The sequence below is a fragment of the Lemur catta genome, chromosome 18, assembly GCF_020740605.2.
Source record: "Lemur catta isolate mLemCat1 chromosome 18, mLemCat1.pri, whole genome shotgun sequence".
Classification (NCBI taxonomy): domain Eukaryota; kingdom Metazoa; phylum Chordata; class Mammalia; order Primates; family Lemuridae; genus Lemur; species Lemur catta.
This window is the reverse complement of record NC_059145.1, coordinates 14005546-14024221: the sequence shown is the minus strand read 5'-3', so window position 1 is coordinate 14024221 and position 18676 is coordinate 14005546. Positions and strand designations below refer to the sequence as shown.

The following is an 18676-nucleotide window of genomic DNA, read 5'->3' as shown; positions in this document are numbered from 1 at the left end:
GAGAACAGTAGAACATATGGCTCAGAATTACCCAATTCAAGGAACAAGGAAAGTGGGATATTTTTACACTGAGGCAGGCAGAATAATAGTCCCCCAAAGATGTCCATGTCCTAATTCCCAGAACCTGTGAATATGTTACTTTACAAAGCCAAAGGGACTTTGCTGATGTGTTAAGGATATTGATCTTGAGATAGAGAGATTACTCTGGATTATCTGGGTGGTCCCAGTATAATAATCATAAGGATCCTTAGAAGAGGGAGGCAGGAGAACCAGATTCAGGGAAGGAAACATGACCAAGGAAGCAGAGGTCAGAGTGATACAGGACCACAAGCCAAAGAATTCTAGAAGCTGGAAAATGCAAGAAGACAGTTTCTGCCCTAAATCCTCCAGAAGGAGCACAACCCTGCCAACACTTTGATTTAGCCTGGTGGAACCTGTGTCAGACTTCTGATCTCCATAATTGTAAATGATAGATTTGTGTTGTTGTAAGCCAAGTGTATGGTAATTTGTTACAGCAGCAACAGGAAACTAATACATACACCAACTATTATCAATTATTTTAAGGACTATGCCTGTGATGTTAATTCACTAGCATTTCCAGCCTGGAGCCCAAGGTGACCAGAGAAAGCCTTCAGGCAAAGAGATACACAGATGTAGACATCTATGCCTCAGGCTAGTGTAAGCCCAACAATGTGGTAAGGGCAGAAGACTGCCTCTGCTACCAAACTGCATATTATCTAATCTCCCTACCCTATCTTCTGCTACCACAACTCAATCATTAAATAAATGACAAGGAGTATTATTAAAAGAGGCAAACTGTGGATCTCATCTTGGCATATTACTTTCTTGCTGCAGGTTCTTGGCAATTTGAGATAGATGACCTTATTATTTCTTATCATTGAAAAAGGCCCCAGATAAAGACAGATATTTATAATACGTTGATGTCATTGACAAAACTTAGCTTCATGATATCCTCTGCAACATTTAACATATTTAACAGGTATCACAGATAAGACAAAAGTTCAGTTTACAAACATCTATGTGGCAAACCCAGAAAAAGTAAAGGATCTCAATTTACACTAGAATCATAAAAGGTGACTGTAAAAATATTTTTTTAAATGGAGAATGTTATTTTATGGCACTATCCATAGAAAGAAATACAGGATGTAAGCAGGAAGTAAGGAAACAACCCAAAGAGAAATGAAGGCCAAGGTGGATATGAAATATCCACAAACTCTTCAACCTCTGATCATTAAGTGCATACATAGTATGAATCCCTGAAGTTCCTTTTGAGCATCCTCTACTAATCCATGATGTCTCCTTCTACATTTCTTCTTCTATGTGCAGGCCTCAAGGGTAGCATTATAGTGAGAGAAACGGAATAAGTGGGCCACTCCTTTACTTTAAAGGCTGTAACTTTTACAGCAACCACCCTATGTATAAACCATTGTAGTTGTCCAAAAATGCCACTAAATTTTAATAAATAAAGCGTGTTTTTCTCCCAGAAATTCCTGAAGGATAAAGCGCATATTTGATTACAAACTTATCACCAAATCTAGTTTCTGTTTTTAAGTCAATAAAGTTCATGTTATTATCTACCCAACACCAACTTGACTGTGTATGGGGGTTTAAGAAAAGTAGAAGGAATAATTCTGATCACATTATTCTCCTGCTTAAAAACTTGCAGTAATTTCCCACTCCCTATAGGATACAGTCTGTCATTCTAGGGATGCCATATTACACCCTTCCCAGTTTGACCCTTGTCCATAGTCTTCAGCCTCATGGCCCACCTCTCCCCAAGCCTCTCATTCCCTCCAGGTGCCTCATTCTCACGTCTTCCTGCCTTGCACATTCTTCTCTCAGCCATACCTTCTTCCTTTATGCATCGTGCCACTGCAAACGCCCATCCCTCTGCTGGGGTGCTCCTTCTGGGAAACTCCTGCTCAAGGAATTATCTGTATACACAGAGAGGCCTGGGGGGACTCTGTACACACCTTCTGTAAATGTCTGTTAGATGAATTCAAGAGTGAATATTTGAAGAGATTTTAAAAATCTAATGTAGAAGACAAGAGGCAGCTTGATCTAGCGTCTACACTCCTAGGCTGAGAGTGAAAAAACCTGACCTTTGATTCTGGTGCTGCTACTCACATGCTGTGTGACTTTAGGCAAGTCATTTATATTCTCAGTCCTCAATTTCCACACTTTAAAATGAGACACTTGGACAGATGGTGTCTAAGGTGTGTCTTAGCTCTAACTTTCTAAAATCTTAGAATTTCAGGAAATCTTGCAGCCCCAAAACATCTAGATACCATGAAGTCAAATACTAAATTGTATAATCTAGATTCCGATGTCAGGAGTTCAGAAGAAGAGAGAATGAAATCTTGCAGAAAGGCAAAGAAAACATCAAGCCAGGCTCTTCTATGACCTGCTAGGATCTGCTTCATACCAAAACACGAATATAGAAATAGGCACAGCCGTACTTACTCTTTCTAATTATCCTATTCTTCCTCTTTTATGCATTGCTTCTTTTCCCCCTTTTTCCCTAGAAACGTAGCAGCTCTGGGAGTTGAAATTAAGCTTTCAAGAAGAGATTTTAAAAAGTAGCTTTATTTTGCCTAAAGAAATAAAATTGAGAGGCAGCAATAACCGTACTGATGTAAAAGTAGACAGCAGACTTCTACACTGCACATTTTCAGCAAATCCCATTTTTCACAAAAATGATCTGCAAGGTTGGCATCTTGAAACATGAGAGACGCTCAAGACAAGATTTCTGTATTTAAAACCTTCATTTTAGTAGCTCAATTCTCAAGATTATGGGCTCTGGAGTCAAACTATCTAGGGTCAAATACAGCCTCTGCCACTTACTAACTGAGACCCTGGGCAAAAACTTAATCTCGTCTGCAAAGTTGAGACAATAATAATAGTAATTATCCTCTGGGATATAACTGTAAAAATTTGAAACATACTGCATGTAAAATAGTCAACACTGAGCCTGCTTGCAACCTATATACTTAACCAACATTTCTTGGGTATGTTCTACTTTTGAAGTATTGTGCTAGCCATTGGAGACACAATTATAAGCAAGACTCATCTTTGCCCATAAAGGACCCATCATGTAACAATGAAAACACCTACATCTCCCACTTTGATTTGATATTATGGTCAATACAAACATAACTACATGAGCAGAATGCCTTGGAGAGGGAAAGCTGAGAGTGAACAATTTCTAGGGGACACAATAAGAAGGTTTTAAAAAGGAGATTATTTTATGATTAGTCTTTTAGTAAAAGTAGAATTTTGCCATTTGGAAATGCAGGAATAAAATTCCAGTTGATAGAGCAGTACAGCCAAAATACAGAGGTGTAAAAGTAAATGCCATGTTCTTGGAAATGCAAATAGTCTGGTGTGACTAGAGCACGGGTTTCAAGGTGGGGAGCAGTTAGAAATGAGGCTGCAAAGATAGGCTTCCTCCAAGTAGTGGCCGATTGACTGACTGATTTATTTAACAAATATGTATTGAGCACCTATGACATGCCAGGTATTACACAGCACACTAAAAATAAAATGGGGAATGAGACAGATATGGTCTCTGTCCTCCTGGAACTTACTTTCCAGAAGTATTAGCTACAATGGTGCTATCAGAGATTGCATCTACTTGAGATCTACAGAAAAGTTTAATTAGACGAAAAGGGAAAACCTTTATGAACATAAGTTATAAAAATGTCAGTTTAGTCAGATTCATTAAATTCATTAAAAATGAATAAAATCTAGTGTTAGGAATAACAGTAATACTGAGCTTTTGTATTTACATAAATCTGGTTTACCATAGAGGTCACACTTGTAATTTGATTCTTCATATAATCCTGAACTAGATAAGAGAAATGTCATATCAATTCACATATACAAAAACTAAGGTTCAAAATGGTTTGCTCAAGGTCACAAGCAAAGTCTCCTCCCAACTCTAGAATAGAGACAATCTGCGAGGCCAGCCTGGGGAGGAGGCTTGTTAGGGAAATCTAACAGACCCTTGCTCCCCCTGGTGGCAACTACCTGAATTACTAGTATAGTACCTACGAGGCACCACCACCCATTTCTCCATCTAATAAATCAATGTACTTTGCAAAGTAAACCTTGCTGAATAAACATCACAATCTGAATATTAATCACAATAGATAAAGCTTACCAAATACATCCTACATACAAGACCCTTAACGTAGAATACTTCCTTTAATCCGCATCACTATTTGATGAAGTAGATGCTGCTATTAACTCTGTTACACAGCAGAAGAGAACATGGAGGACAAAAATAGGTTTCATGATTTGCCCAATGTCACCTAGTGCATGGGGCAAGGGGAGATTGGATATGGACTTTTCTGATTCTAGACCTGAAAACTTTCACCAACGGGCCACGTTCTCTCTAGCATCTCTACAGTCGTGTGTCTATTCAACCTTAAGATGAAGGGATATTATAAGCACACAGTATTGTTCTCAATTGACGAAAATCATGGGCAATGTCATGGGTTCCAACCCAGCTCTTTCCCCTCACCCAGAAGAGAAAAGGTATTTATGGTAGTTAAGTTCTTTTTCATGGAAAGAATAGGGTTCTGAGGTGGCTTATGTTTCATTCAACTTAAAGACCTTTCTCATTCACTCACCCATAAAACACCCCAATATCTGGCTTTACCACTTACTACTAGTTCTCCTGGTTATAGGCTTCTACAGACTCCACGTCACTCCTTATTATTCTTAGAGATCTTAGGTCCTGATTCACTGCCATGTTCTCCAGTACTACTCCTGTCATACATAAGTCCTGATGATTTAATATCCATGTAGATAATCCTTCCAATTCCATGGCATCTTAATTTCTAATTCCTTGCCTTCCTTCCTCTCTTCCAAAGACCCTGTCCCTCACAGAGCCCCAGCCACTTACCCTGGTCATACTCTGGATCTCATCCTTCCTAACATCCCTCCATACTTTCAATTTCAAATATCCCACTCTGGAAAGTGGATCCAACATCTCCTATCACACTGGCTCACTCCTATTATTCTTCATACTCAACCAAGACAAACACTCTATTAGTCCAAATGCCATTTTCCTGTCCCTTAAACCTCCCATGTCCTTACTTCCCTCTTACCCAGCTGATATGCCTGGTGTATATTACATTCCTTGACATGTGTAGAACCCCCCACCTCTTTAACCCTTCTTGTTTTCCCCACCAAACCCTACCCGAAGTAAATACAACTCTCTACCACCCTTGAATTTATATCTGTGAAGCTGAACATGGCAGGGGGAAGAAAACTACAACCATTAGAAAATGCCCTGCCTTTAAGTTCATGACCATGAACCTCAAAAAGGCTACAGTGGTACAATCCTACTGCATTTCCCAATCCATTCCCTCTTCCCATCTCCCACAGGATTATTTCATGTTTTCCTTCTCCCTCAACCTCTCAATTCACCCCATTTCCTCACTCATGGCCGATGAATGACCTTCCTCTTTATTTCAATGGGAAAATACAAGCAATTGGAAGAGAAATTCCGTATGTTCTTATCACCACTTCTACCCACCCACCTGCATCTGTGTTCATATGCTCTGACTTCCCTCCTGTTCTCTGTGTTTGCTTCCTGTGCTAAGTCTCCTTGCTCCTACCCAAATCCATTCCCCTCAGTTGTACACTAGATCTCATCCCCTCTTGCCTGCTTTAGGATATTTCTCAAGCAATTGTTCCCTCTCTTTCATGTATAATTAAATTTTCCCTCTACTGAATTATCCTTGTCAGCATTCAAGTGTGCTATAATTTCTTCCACCTCAACAAAACAAAACAATCTTGACCCACTTTTCCCTCTAGCTACTACTTCATTTTTCATTTGCCCTTTACAGCAAAACACTCTACTTTCTCTCCTCCCATTCTCTCTTTTGAATCCACTTCCCTGAAACTGGTCTTGACAAAGATGCCAATGGCTTCCATGATGCTAAATTGCACAGTTGCTTTAAAGCCTTTATCTTGCTTGAATCCTGAGCAGCATGTGGCACAGTGAATCACTCCTTCCTCCTGAAAACAGTTTCTTCCCATGGCTTCTGTGACTCCACACCCTCTTGATTCTCCTCCTGCCTTACAGACAGTCCTTCTCAGCCACTTTGCTGGTTTCTCCTTATCCTCTCAACCTCTTCACAGTGGAGTGTCCCAAGGCTCAGTTCTCACACCTCTTCTCCATCCCCACTCACTCCAGTCTCAAGGCTTTCGCTGTCATCTGCATGTTCATGACTCTGAAGTTTCTACCTCCAGTTCAGACCTTTCTCCTGAATTCCACTCTTCAATATGCAATGGCTGACTTAACATCTCTACCCTGATGTCTAACAGGCATTTTAAGGTTAACATGTTCAAAACTGCATCCCTGATCTTTCCTGCAAACATCCTCTACCCAAAATCTTCCCTATATCAGTAAAAATCAACTCTATCCTTCAGGTTTTTTTTGAGTCTCAAATCTTGGACTCATCCTGGACTCTTCTCTTCCTCATACCACTCACGTGTTCTATTGGCAAGTCCTGTTGGCTATATATTCAGTATAAAATCAGAATCCAACTGCTTCCACTACCTCCAATAATACAAACCCAATCCATGTCACCATCACCTCTGACTTGAATTATTGACAAATTCTATTGGCTCTGTCTTTAAAATACCCGAAATCTGATTGGTTCTCATCTGGATCAAATCACCATCATCTCTTGCCTGGTTGACTGTGAGAGTCTCCTTGCTGGTCTCCCTGCTCCTGCCCATGGAACCTACACTCTATTCTCGACAGAGTAGCTGGAGTGATCCTCTCCAATATAAGACTGAGCACGTCATTCCTCAGCCCCAAATGCTCCAATAGTTTCTCCTCTCTCTCAGAGTGAAACTTCACATTCCTACAGCTGCCTTCGAGGCCCAGTATGAGCTCCCACCACTGCCACCAACCTCTGAAACCTCCTGCCCTCCAATTCTCCCCCTTAGGCCTCTGCTCCCACTGCACTGAGATTCTTGCTACTGCTGGAAGACTCCACAGCCTCTTTCATCTGAAGGTTTTTGCACATTTGCTAGTCCCTCTGTCTACCCAATAGAACTTTCTGTGATGATGAAAATATTCTAGATCTGTGCTGCCTGATAAGGTAGCTACTGGACACCTGTGGCTATTGAGCACTTGAAAATGCCTAGTGCAACTAAGGAGCTGAATTTTTTATTGTATTTGTTGCACTTAATTTAGATGTAAACAGCCACAGTGGCTAGCGCATACCATATTAGGCAGAGCAGGTCTGGTGTGCTCCTCCTTGAAACACCCATGTGGCTCTTTTGGCCCATTCCCTCCCTTCTTTCAAGTATTTGCTTAAATGTCACTTTATCAGTGAGACCTTCCCTGATCAAGCTTTTTAAAATAGCAAGTCACCACCAGTTGGCACTCCTTATCCCCCTTTTCTGCTTTGTTTTTCTTAATTTCTCCATGGTAATTAGAAATATAATACATACTCCATGTTTTATTTGCTCATTTATGTGTTGTCTATATCTCCAAATTGAAATCTTTTTTAGTGTCTATCAAAATATGTTTACTTTATGTTACTGTCCATAAACACAGAGATTTTAGTCTGTTTTGCTTTCACTGGTACATCACGAGGGCCTAGAACACTATCTGATGCATAGTAAGAGCACAACTATTAACTTCTTAAGTGGTCTTGACCCAGTCATGATCCATCTCTTGACCTCAGCTTTTTACTTCTGTCTAATATCCTCTACTACGGAACCTTATTTGTTTCTCCTTAGTATTAATACTTACAGCAATTCACAAATTTTCTATTTATTTATTTACTTTCTTATTGCCTGTCTCCTCACTAGACTGTAAACTCCCAAAGGGCAGGGACTATGTCCATGTTATTAATTTAACACTGTGCCTGGCACATAGTTGTTACTGCATAAATAGTCTTTCTGGGGTATGAGGCAATAAGGCTGCCAGCCAATAGGTGTTCAACAAGTATTTGTTAAAGATAGCATTAATTATTTAATCTTTAAAATGAAGAGTTTTATAATAATAAAATAGTTTGAGTGTAATTAACTAGTTAGATTAATTGCCTACAGTCTAATATTGCATCAATAAGAATGTAGTTATGGTGGCCCATGTTTGGACACTATTTTGGGAACCATAGAATGCCACTCAGCAGGTGTTCAATAAGGCTTTGTTGAAGATTGAATTAATTAATTTTTAAACATGGGTCAACATAACTGCACAGACATCAAAAAAGGCCAACTCTGGCGTGACTCAGTCTTGCAGGATTGTGGGCCCTGAAAGCCCTGGGGCCTGTGAGGGTTCTCAGGGGGAGCTGTGCCCACCGTCAGACATGACTGGGGGCCTACACCCTGGTTCTGCATTCTCTCACCTTCCTGGGTGGCTTTTGTCGTAGAGGTGGTTGTTTTGTGGCAGTGGTTTTGTGAGAAGGCTCTGGAGGGCATTTCATGTTGTTGACAGCGCCGTCTTCCTGCCACCTGCCACCTGTGCTGAAAGGCCACCCTGCTTAGTCCCCTGCTTTCTCTCAGCCCCTGCCCACGGCTCCGAGGGGGCAGCTCCTATTAACAGGCCCTTCCTTTCTTTACTACGCAAGGCTTCAGAAAGCAGCAGAGACAAGACACTAAATCGGCAGTAAACCTGTCCACTCACCTTTAACATTTCAAGTCCATAAAATATGCTTTACTGCGAGCAGACAGTGGGGAGGTTTCCTTCTTGCTTGACAGAGTTTTTTACAAGGATTTAACATTTTCTAAAAGACATCCACTAAGCTCCCAATAGATTTTCCATAAAATAGAACTAGGTCCTAAGATTATCACCTTTGTTAGAAGTCCAGTTTATCAAAACCAATATTATCACTTGCTTAGCTGTTTAAGAAAAATGTACAATCACCTCCCAGTCATTTTAATTTATGAAAAATTATACTAGGCCTTACTTTGATATCTTCCAAAGTTATCTTTCTTCTTCTTGTGACCTTAGTACTGCTAACAATAATCAATAATTGAACAGATACTTGTGATGTGATTTTTTTAGAGTCAAAATATAAGTTTACTTTATAAATTGGTAAGTTGTGTTTCTAATTCTGAATTGAGGCTCTCGCTTTCTATTGTTAAACCTGTCTATCAAAAGCTCAAAATTTCAGGGAGCCTAAATTTTGCCTTTGAAGTTATGCTGATGAATTGCAAGGCAGGTTTTCAGAGGCAACAGAAAAGGGCCATTACTTATACATGTCCGTTTTCAAAGGGTAATTTCTGCAGCCGTCCCTCCTCACACTAAGAGACCGAATGGCAGGCTATGCCCTAGGTTAACCAACCCCAGGATGGCTGTTGGCACTTCCAGTTATTTACTGTCACTAAAGTGAAAGCCATCTTTAAAAGTGTGTCCCTATAAATCCTAAGAAGTATCTGAGCTTCTAAGGCTCCTTTTGGTCCCCTCTTCTGATTCTTCTCTGATTTCTTAGTCTGAAAAAGTACTGAAAGCAGTGTGATAATTAAGTTTTTTTGGAAGGGAAACCTTAAATTCTGAATTAACTTAAGATCCACTGCTGCAGTCTTGCTGAGCACTCAGCTTTAGTCTACAATGGACTCAGTGATCCTAAAATAAATTGAATATTCTCTCTTATTAGTAGTAAACCTTACAGAGTTGAAACCTTGGTGTACAGAGTAAAGTTGAAAGAGAAAAATAAACTTACACAATATAGTGAACAATTGAGATCTTCTTATTTTCAAGGGTAGTTAATGACACAAATTGAAGTTCTAATGGTATTGCCAGGCAGAGGCATGGATCAAATCTACTGTCATGAAAACTCAAAAATCATCGGCAATCAGGAAGTGAGTTTTCTTTATCACATATACAATTTTTTTCTTTTCTAAGAACCATGATCCATCACAAATTTCTTAACTTTTGGAGACAAATGCCTAAGTCTTTACTGTACATTAACTTCTGAGTGGGTTTCCTGATTAGATTGGCTGCCCAGGAGGCATTTGGGCCCCCCTCAGCCTGACTCACAGAGGAACAGAGGTGGTTTGAAAAAGAGTGAGCAAAGGCGATCAGTGAGGCAAACTCTTATCTGGCAGACTTGTACTTATTTACTACGTCTCTCAGGCTTTTCTAGTTTGTATTCATGTAACATTTCAGGCCAGAGTCAGGAGATGTGGCGTGGTATAGTGAAAATCACCCTCTGTTGATGTCAGGAGACCTTGATTCTGGTCCCTGACAGCTTCTAAAAACTGTGTGACTCTGTGCCAACGTCTAGTTGCCACCCCCCTCATCTACTAAATTAGGGGGGTTGGAAAAGCTATTCTCTAAAGGTCTCTTCCAACCCTAAAATTCTATGATTCAATGAAATATAATGACTTATGTAAAAGTACAGAGATAATTCATTCAATCAAGTCATATTGCCTCAACCTAAATGATTTTTGGTTTCAAAGTTCAGATGTAATTACAAAGAAATTGAAGGGGACAGAAAAGACTTGCCACTTAAAGCTAATATGCATCACAGGCAGCAGCTCACTTTCCTGAAATGCACATTGACAATTAGCAATTAACATCTTCTGGAGACAAGCAAATGATCGGGAAGACTTTTGGCAGAAGGGAGTCATAAAGTTTCATCATACCACTTAACAGATACTTTATCACATGATAAATTAAGTACCTTTCCATCCACTGTAATAATATATTTCCTGCAATAATTAGAGATGATTCAAAGCCTGATGCACTCTGGCTGGGCCCAATCCTGAAGAAAATGCTTGTTCAATCAGAATTTGGTAGGTTTGTGCCAAAACATGAAAGAACTATGATTTCTTTTTATCTTCTGGAGTCTAGTAAAAGAAAACTGAACCTTCCGAAAGGAAAACATTAGCTCAATTATCTGCAAAGTCCAGCCTTAGGTCTGGCTTCAGGCAAGGCCAGATTCAAGGGATATCACAATGTCACCAGGACCCAGTCCTTTCCCCTTTTGGCTCTGTGCTGTGCTGTGTTGGTTTATTCCCAGGTTCTACAAGTAGCTACATGGCTGACTGCTGCCAGCTCTGGGTCTACATCTTCCCAGGTTCAATTTCAATGCAAGGGACTACTTGTTTCTCCCCTCAAAAGTCAGAACAAAAATCTTAAGCCTGATTGTTATTGGCCTGAATTAAACACATGAGCAAGTCTGAACCAAGCACTCTGGCCCAGGGATACAACTAGCTGCTCAGCTTGGTCGCGAGTCACATGCCAGCCCTAGGGGTGGGAGGAGTAACAGAGGTCAGCAACCATCCTCCCCACCCTGCAGAGGAAGAGTGAGGCTGAGAGAGTTTCTTCAGAGAAATTACAGTAACGTTAGCTAGAAGCTGAGTGATGATGGCAGGGTTATAGATATTAATTTCATGCCTGAAGTAACATGAGATCTTAGAGCACAGTCATAAACTTGGAAGCTATCCTGAAGATACCAGTCCCACCTCTTTATCTAAGGCTGAAATGCTGAGACTTGAAGAAACTGAGGCAGTAAAGCATAATGGTTAAGCTTGGCTTTGGAATCAGACAATCCTGGCTTTACGTTCTGATTCTGTCACTTATTAGTTCTGTGATTCCAGGCAAGTAACTTAAGGAAGCCTCATTTTGCTCATCTGAAAATAGAACTAATCATGGTAACCACTTCACAGGGGTGATGTGAGGATTAAAGGAGATAATGAGTGCACATCACTTAACAAAGTATCTAGCACTTGGTCAAATAAATGGCAGCCGTTATTAGTAGAGAGAGGGAAAGACTTGCCCAAATTCGCTTAGCTAATTAATAGCAAAGCCAGAACTAAAATTGAGCACCTTGACTTCTAGCTTAGAACTAGAAGTGAATCAAGGTGAAATTTAATAGCGCACAAGACAATTATTCCAAAATATCATAGGAAAAAACTGGTCTTTCCAAATTGCTACCTAAAGCCTCATGGATCCCATTTTACAAAGCCAGAAGGTATTAAAATCACCAGATCCTCTTGAAGAAGGGGCCAAGACAGGACTGTCATTTTACTCCACCAACCACAATTAGGTGGATTAGAGAAAGACACAATTGACCTGACACAAGCTGAAACACTTGGGAAGATAGGGCCACCTGTCTCAGCGGCCAAAGTATTGGCTGAGCCCTCTCTGTGTATCCAGCATTGTGTGGATTTTTAAAATAGAAAACACATTCTCTGCATTCAAAGACCTTACTCTTGGTGGAAGATGGGTAAGTTGGGTGTAGAGACTAAAAGTGTTGGAGGTGCTAAGGCAGGCAGAGGGGAGATCATTAGGGAAAATGCATGGCTGGCTGGGACAGCTTTGATTAAGAAGAAAGCAACAGGGAAAAGGGATTCCAGGGGAGGAGTTCAGCATTAGCAAAGAAGAGATGAATCTGCTGAGGGAGACTGGGAAGAGGAGCATGAAGGACAGAGAAAGGAGAAGAAAATCAAGCTGAGCAAGACAATGGTGCTTCTAGATTCAGGAGGCCACAAGTGAGTTGATGAAGGCTTAGCAGCACAAATCAGTGAGAGCAATGATTCCAAGTCACTCATTTCTTCAAAACATTCTTTGGGTCTCCAGCACTTTATCTTGGCCCTCAAGGTCTCCCAAGCACTGATACCATTCCCCACTTAGCTCTTCCTCCTCCTCTGAATATACCTTGTGCTCTTACCCTACCACTCTGCTCACTGTTTGCAGAACCCACCCAGTCTGTACTGATCTCCATGTGCCATTTCTTGCACTAGGAATGCCTTTCCTCTCTCACGTCTGTGGGGCATAATTCCACAGACTATAATGCTCAAGTCACGTTATGTTATTCACGACTAATCATTCCTTGAAATTGATGATAGAAAATACGGTTTACTCAGAGTTTCCATATCCATTATCTCATGTCATGACACTCTTTCTGGAACCTATGACATTTCAAATTAGTTGTGATTTCTCCTTCCTCTGAGTCTCATGTAGAAGAAGCACCAGAAGTAGTAATGATGATAATACCACCAATTAATAAGTACTAAGCACTTGACCTGCATTATCTAATTTAATATTAAATATTTATAATAACTCCATGAACAAGTTTTGTATTCCCATTTTATAGATGAGAAAACTGAGACTCATTCAGCGTAAATAAATAACCCCAGGTCATACAGCTAATAAGTGGCAGAGCAAAGGTTAGAACTCCAAAGCCTATGTTTCTAATCCATTGTGCTATCAGAGAAGTTTGCTCCTCTCTAATGGCATTGATCACACATTGACTTTTTTGTTTATTTAAAATTATTAAGGGGGTACAAATGTTTCTGTTACATGGATACTTTTTATAATGCTTGAGCCAAGGCTGTTAGTGTGCCCATCACCCAAATAGTGTTCATTGTACCCAATAAGTAGGTTTTTACCCCTCCTCTCCTCCACCCCTTTTTGATTGCCTATGATCTTTACATCTCTTTGTGCCCGCGTGTGCCCATTGATTAGCTCCCAATTATTACAGAGTATATGTGGTGTTTGTTTTTCCATTCCTAAGATACTTTGCTTAGGATAAAGGTCTCCAACACCATCCAATTGCTGCAAAAGACATTATTTCATTCCTTTTTAAGGCTGAGTAATACTCCATGGTATATATATGTGTGTGTATATACACACCACATTTTGTTAATCCACTCATGAATTGATGGGCACTTGGGTTGATTCCACATCTTTGTGATTGTGAATTGTGCTGCAATAAACATTTGAGTACAGGTGTCTTTTTGATAAAATGACTTCTTTTCCTTTGGGTAGATACCCAGTAGTGAGATTGCTGGCTTAAATGGTAAGTCTACATTTATTTCTTTGAGGAATCTCCATACTGTTTTCCACAGAGGTTGTACTAATTTGCAGTCCCACTAACAGTGTATAAACACTCCTTTCTCTCTGCATCCATGTCAGCATCTATTTGTTTTTTAACTTTTTAATAATGGCCATTCTGATAGCAGTAAGGTAATATCTCATTGTGGTTTTAATTTATGTTTCCCTGATGATTATGGGGTTGAGCTTTTCTTCATATGTTTGAGGGACATTTCTCTACTTTCTTTTGAAAAACTTCTGTTCATGTCTTTTGCCCACTTTTTAATAAGGTTGTTTATTTCTTGCTGATTTGAGTTCTTTGTAGATTTGGGATATTAGTCCTTTGTCGGATGTACAGTTTGTATAGGTTGTCTATTTACTCTGCTGATTATTTCCTTTACTGTGCAAAAGCTTTTTAAATTTAATCAAGTCCCATTTATTTATTTTTGTTGCTGTATTTGCATTTGGGGTCTTAGTCATAAATTCTTTGCTTAGGCCATTGTGTAGAAGAGTTTTTCCTACAATTTCTTCTAGAATTTTTATGGTTTCATGTCTTACATTTAAGTCCTTTACCTATTTTGAATAAATTTTTGTGTATGGCAGGAGATAGAGGTCCTGTTTCATTCTTCCACATGTGGCTATCCAGTTTTCCCAGCACCATTTATTGAATAGGGCTTCCTTTCCCCAGTCTATGTTAATGTCTGCTTTGTTGAAGATCAGGTGGTTATAGGTAGATGGTTTTATATCTGGGTCCTCTATTCTGTTTCATTGGTCTATGTTTCTACTTTTATACCAGTACCATGCTATTTTGATTACTATAGCCTTGTAGTATAGTTTGAAGTTTGGTAACGTCATGCCTACATATTTGTTCTGTCTGCTTAAAATTGCTTTGGCTATCATGGCTCATTTTTGGTTCCAAATGAAGTGTAAAATTATTTTTTCTAGATCTGTGAAATATGACATTGGTATTTTGATGGGGATTGAGTTGAATTTGTAAATCACTTTGTGCAGTATGGACATTTTAACAATGGTGATTCTCCCAATCCATGACCATGAGCTGTTTCTCCATATGTTGTCATCTGTGATTTCTTTCATCAGTGTTTCATAGTTCTTCTCATAGAGACTTTTCACCTACTTAGTTAAGTATATTCCTAAGTATTTTATTTTCATTATAGCTATTGTGAATGGTAGTAAGTCTTTGATTTGACTTTCAGCTTGACTGTTATTAGTATATAGAAATTCTATCAATTTGTGTACATTGATTTTGTAACCTGAGACTTGGCTGAATTTATTTATCAATTCTAGAAGTCTTTTGGTGGAGTTATTGGAATTTTCTAGATACAAGACCATATTGTCACCGAAAAGTGATAGTTTGGCCTCCTCTTTCCTGAGTTGGATACCCTTTATTTCTTTCTCTTGCCTGGTTGCTCTGGCTAGGACTCCCAGTACAGTGCTAAATAGAAGTGGTGATAATGGGCACCCTTGTCCAGTTCTTAGGGAGAATATGTTCAACTTTTCACTATTCAGTATGCTGTTGGCTGTGGGTTTACCATATATGGCTTTTATAATTTTGAGGTTTGTTCCTTCTATGCCTAGTTTGTTGAGGATTTTAATCATGAAATGTCCTGGCTTTCATTGAATGCTTTCTCTGCATCTATTGAGATGATCATATCTTTGTTTTTGCTTCTGTTTATGTGGTGAATCACATTTATTTGTATATGTTGAACCATCCTTGCATCCCTAGGACGAAACTCACTTGATCGTGGTGAATTATTTTGATGTGCTTTGAATTCGGTTTGCTAGTGTTTTGATGAAGATTTTTTTGCATCTATACTGATAAGGTATATTGGTCTGTAGTTTTCTTTTTTGGTTGTGTCCTTTCCTGGCTTTGGTATCAAGGTGATACTGGCTTCATAGAATGAGTTAGGGAGGAGTCCCTCCTCTATGTTATGGAATAATTTCTGTAGAATAGGTATCAGTTCTTCTTTGTAGGTCTGATAGAATTTGGCTATGAATCTATCTGGTAAGGGTTTGGGTTTTGTGGGCGGGGAGAGATTTTTTATTAGTACTTTAATCTCACTGCTCATTATTGGCCTGTTCAGGATTTTTATTTCTTCCTGATTGAACCTTGAAAGGTTGCGTGTTTCCAGGAATTTATCCATTTCCTCTACGTTTTCTAGTTATGTGCATGGAGATTTTTGTTGTATTCATGGATGATATTTTGTATTTCTGTGGTATCAGTTGTAATATCTCCTTTTTCATTTCTGATTGAGCTTATTTGGGTCCGTTCTCTTCTATTTCTGGTCAATCTAGCTAGAAGTCTATCAATTTTATTTTCTCAAAGAACAAACTTTTTTTTCATTGATCCTTTGTATTGTTTTTTAGGTTTCCATTTCGTTTACTTCTCCTCTAAGCTTTGTTATTTCTTTTCTTTTGTTTGCTTTGGGTTTGGATTGCTCTTCCTTTTCTAGTTTCTTGAGATGTGATATTAGGTTGTTAATTGGTGATCTTTCTGCCTTTTTGATATAGGCATTTAAGGCTACAAATTTCCCCCTCAGGACTGCTTTTGCTGTATCCCATAGATTTTGATAGCTTGTGTCTCCTTTGTTATTCAATTTGAGGAATTTTTTTATTTCTATCTTAATTTCATCATTGGTGGATGTTTCAGCAGTAGGTTGTTTAATTTCTAGAACTTAATGTAGATTTGAGTGTTTCTCTTGGAATTTTTTTCCAGTTTTATTCCACTGTGGACTGAGAAGATATGTGAAATGATTTCAGTTTTTTTAATTTGTTAACATATGGTTTTTGGCCTAAGATATGATCAATCTTGGAGAATGTCCCATGTGCCAATGAGAAGAATGTATATTCAGTAGTTTTTTGGGTAGAATGTTCTGTAAATGTCTGTTAGGTCCATTTGCTCTAGAGTCACATTTAAGCACAGTATTTCTTTATTTTCTACCTCAATGATCTGTCCAGCTCTGTCAGCGGGGTGTTGAAGTCCCCAGCAATTATGCTGCTACTATTTATCTCTTTGCTTAGATGTAGTAGGTTTGCTTTATGAATCTGAGATCTCCTGTATTAGGTGCATATATAATATAATTAGGATCCTTATGTCTTCTTGAATTGCTTTATTTACCATTCTTAATGACCATCTTTGTCTCTTTTTTTACCATTGTTGATTTAAAGTCTATTTTATCTGTGAATGGCTACACTTGTTCTCTTTTGGTTTTCATTTACATGGAATTTTTTTTCTCTTAACCTTGAATCTGTGTGAGTCTTTGTGGGTTAGATATATTTCCTGGAGACAGCAGATATTTGGGTTGTGTTCTTTCATCCATTCAGCCAGTCTACGCCTTTTAAATGGGGCATTCAGGTCATTCACATTCAGTATACATCCCTAAGATGAAACTATTGATATGTGGGATGGTCTTCTGTTCAACATATTGAATGATACCTTAGTGTTTTGTTTTCCCTCTTGTGCTATTGTTTTACAAGACCTGTGAGCTTTAACTTTGGAGTGTTTTTACACTGGTGGGTATCTATTATGCTGTTCCATGTATAATGCAGTTCTGAGTATTTCCTGTAGGGCAGGTCTAGTAGTGAAAAATTCCCTTAGCATTTACTTGTCTGGAAAAGTCTTTATTTCTTCATCATTTATGAAACTTAGTTTTGCAGGATAAAAAATTCTTGGCTATCAGTTTTTCTGTTTAAGAAGATGAAAAATAGGGCCCAACTCTTTCTGGCTTGTCACATCTCTGCTGAGAAGTCTGCTGTAAGTCTGATAAGTTTTCCTTTGTAAGTTAGTTGTTGCTTTTGTCTTGCTGCTTGCAGGATTTTTCTCCTCCATTTTGATTTTGGCCAAGTTGATGACTATGTGTCTTGGGGATGTCCTATTTGCTGTTTATCTTCCCAGTATTTGATGGCCATCTTGTACATGCATATCTGAATATCTGGTGATACCAGGGAAGTTTTCCTCAATAATTCCTTTGAATAGATTTTCCATGCTTTTTGATTTTTCTTCTTCTCCTTCCAGGATACCTATAATTTGGATATTAGTTTGCTTCACATAGTCCTATATTTTTATGAGCACTTATTCATTTTCCTTTATTTTCTTTTATATATCTTTGACTGACTGGGTTAGTTCAAAAACCTTGTCTTCAAGCTCTGAGATTCTTTCTTCTGCATGGTTTAGCCTATTGTTGAAGCTTTCTGCTGTATTTTGAAATTCCCTAAATGTTCTTTCATTTCTTTAAGTTCTATTTTATCCTTCTTATGTTATCTAGCTCTTTAGTGACTTTTGTTTTTTCATTGATGTCCTGAAATATTTTTTGGCTTCTTTTTGTTGGTTTTCAACTTTATTTTCAATTCCATTCACCTTATTTGCCATCCATATTCTGAATTCCATTTTTTTCTGATATTTCAACAATTTCTTTTTGGTGTGGGTCCATTGCTGTAGGTCCATTGTGATCACTTGATGGTATCAAACTAGTTTATTCTTTCATATTGCCAGTATTCTTTTGCTGGTTTCTTCTCATCTCAATCCTCTTCTCTCAGCTCAGGGCTGATCGATTTGCAACACATCTGTTCTTCTTTGCTGGGAACTCTCCTGCTTAGTGAGAAGAAGGAGAGGTCCCTAGATGGCGCTTTTGTGTCCTACTCTGGAAGACTGACTTGGTAGGGGAGGGGCACGCACACACTAGAGCCTGTAGCTGTTCTGTTTTGTCTCTTTCCCCTGTGATTGTCACAGTTCAAGCAGTTGCTGGATAATCTTCATGCAGAGTGGTGGGTTGTTCCCCAGGTGTCTGGTAGCAGCATTGGAGCCTTGGGGGAGAGCCACAAGACCCTGCAGCAGTGGAG

At 39.0% G+C, this 18676-nt stretch overlaps 1 long non-coding RNA gene across 1 annotated transcript in view; it reads right to left on the bottom strand.

Annotated features, from left to right (window-relative positions):
- Positions 1–18676, bottom strand: part of LOC123623500 — a 108102-nt gene that overhangs the window by 50040 nt on the left and 39386 nt on the right. The window lies entirely within an intron of this gene.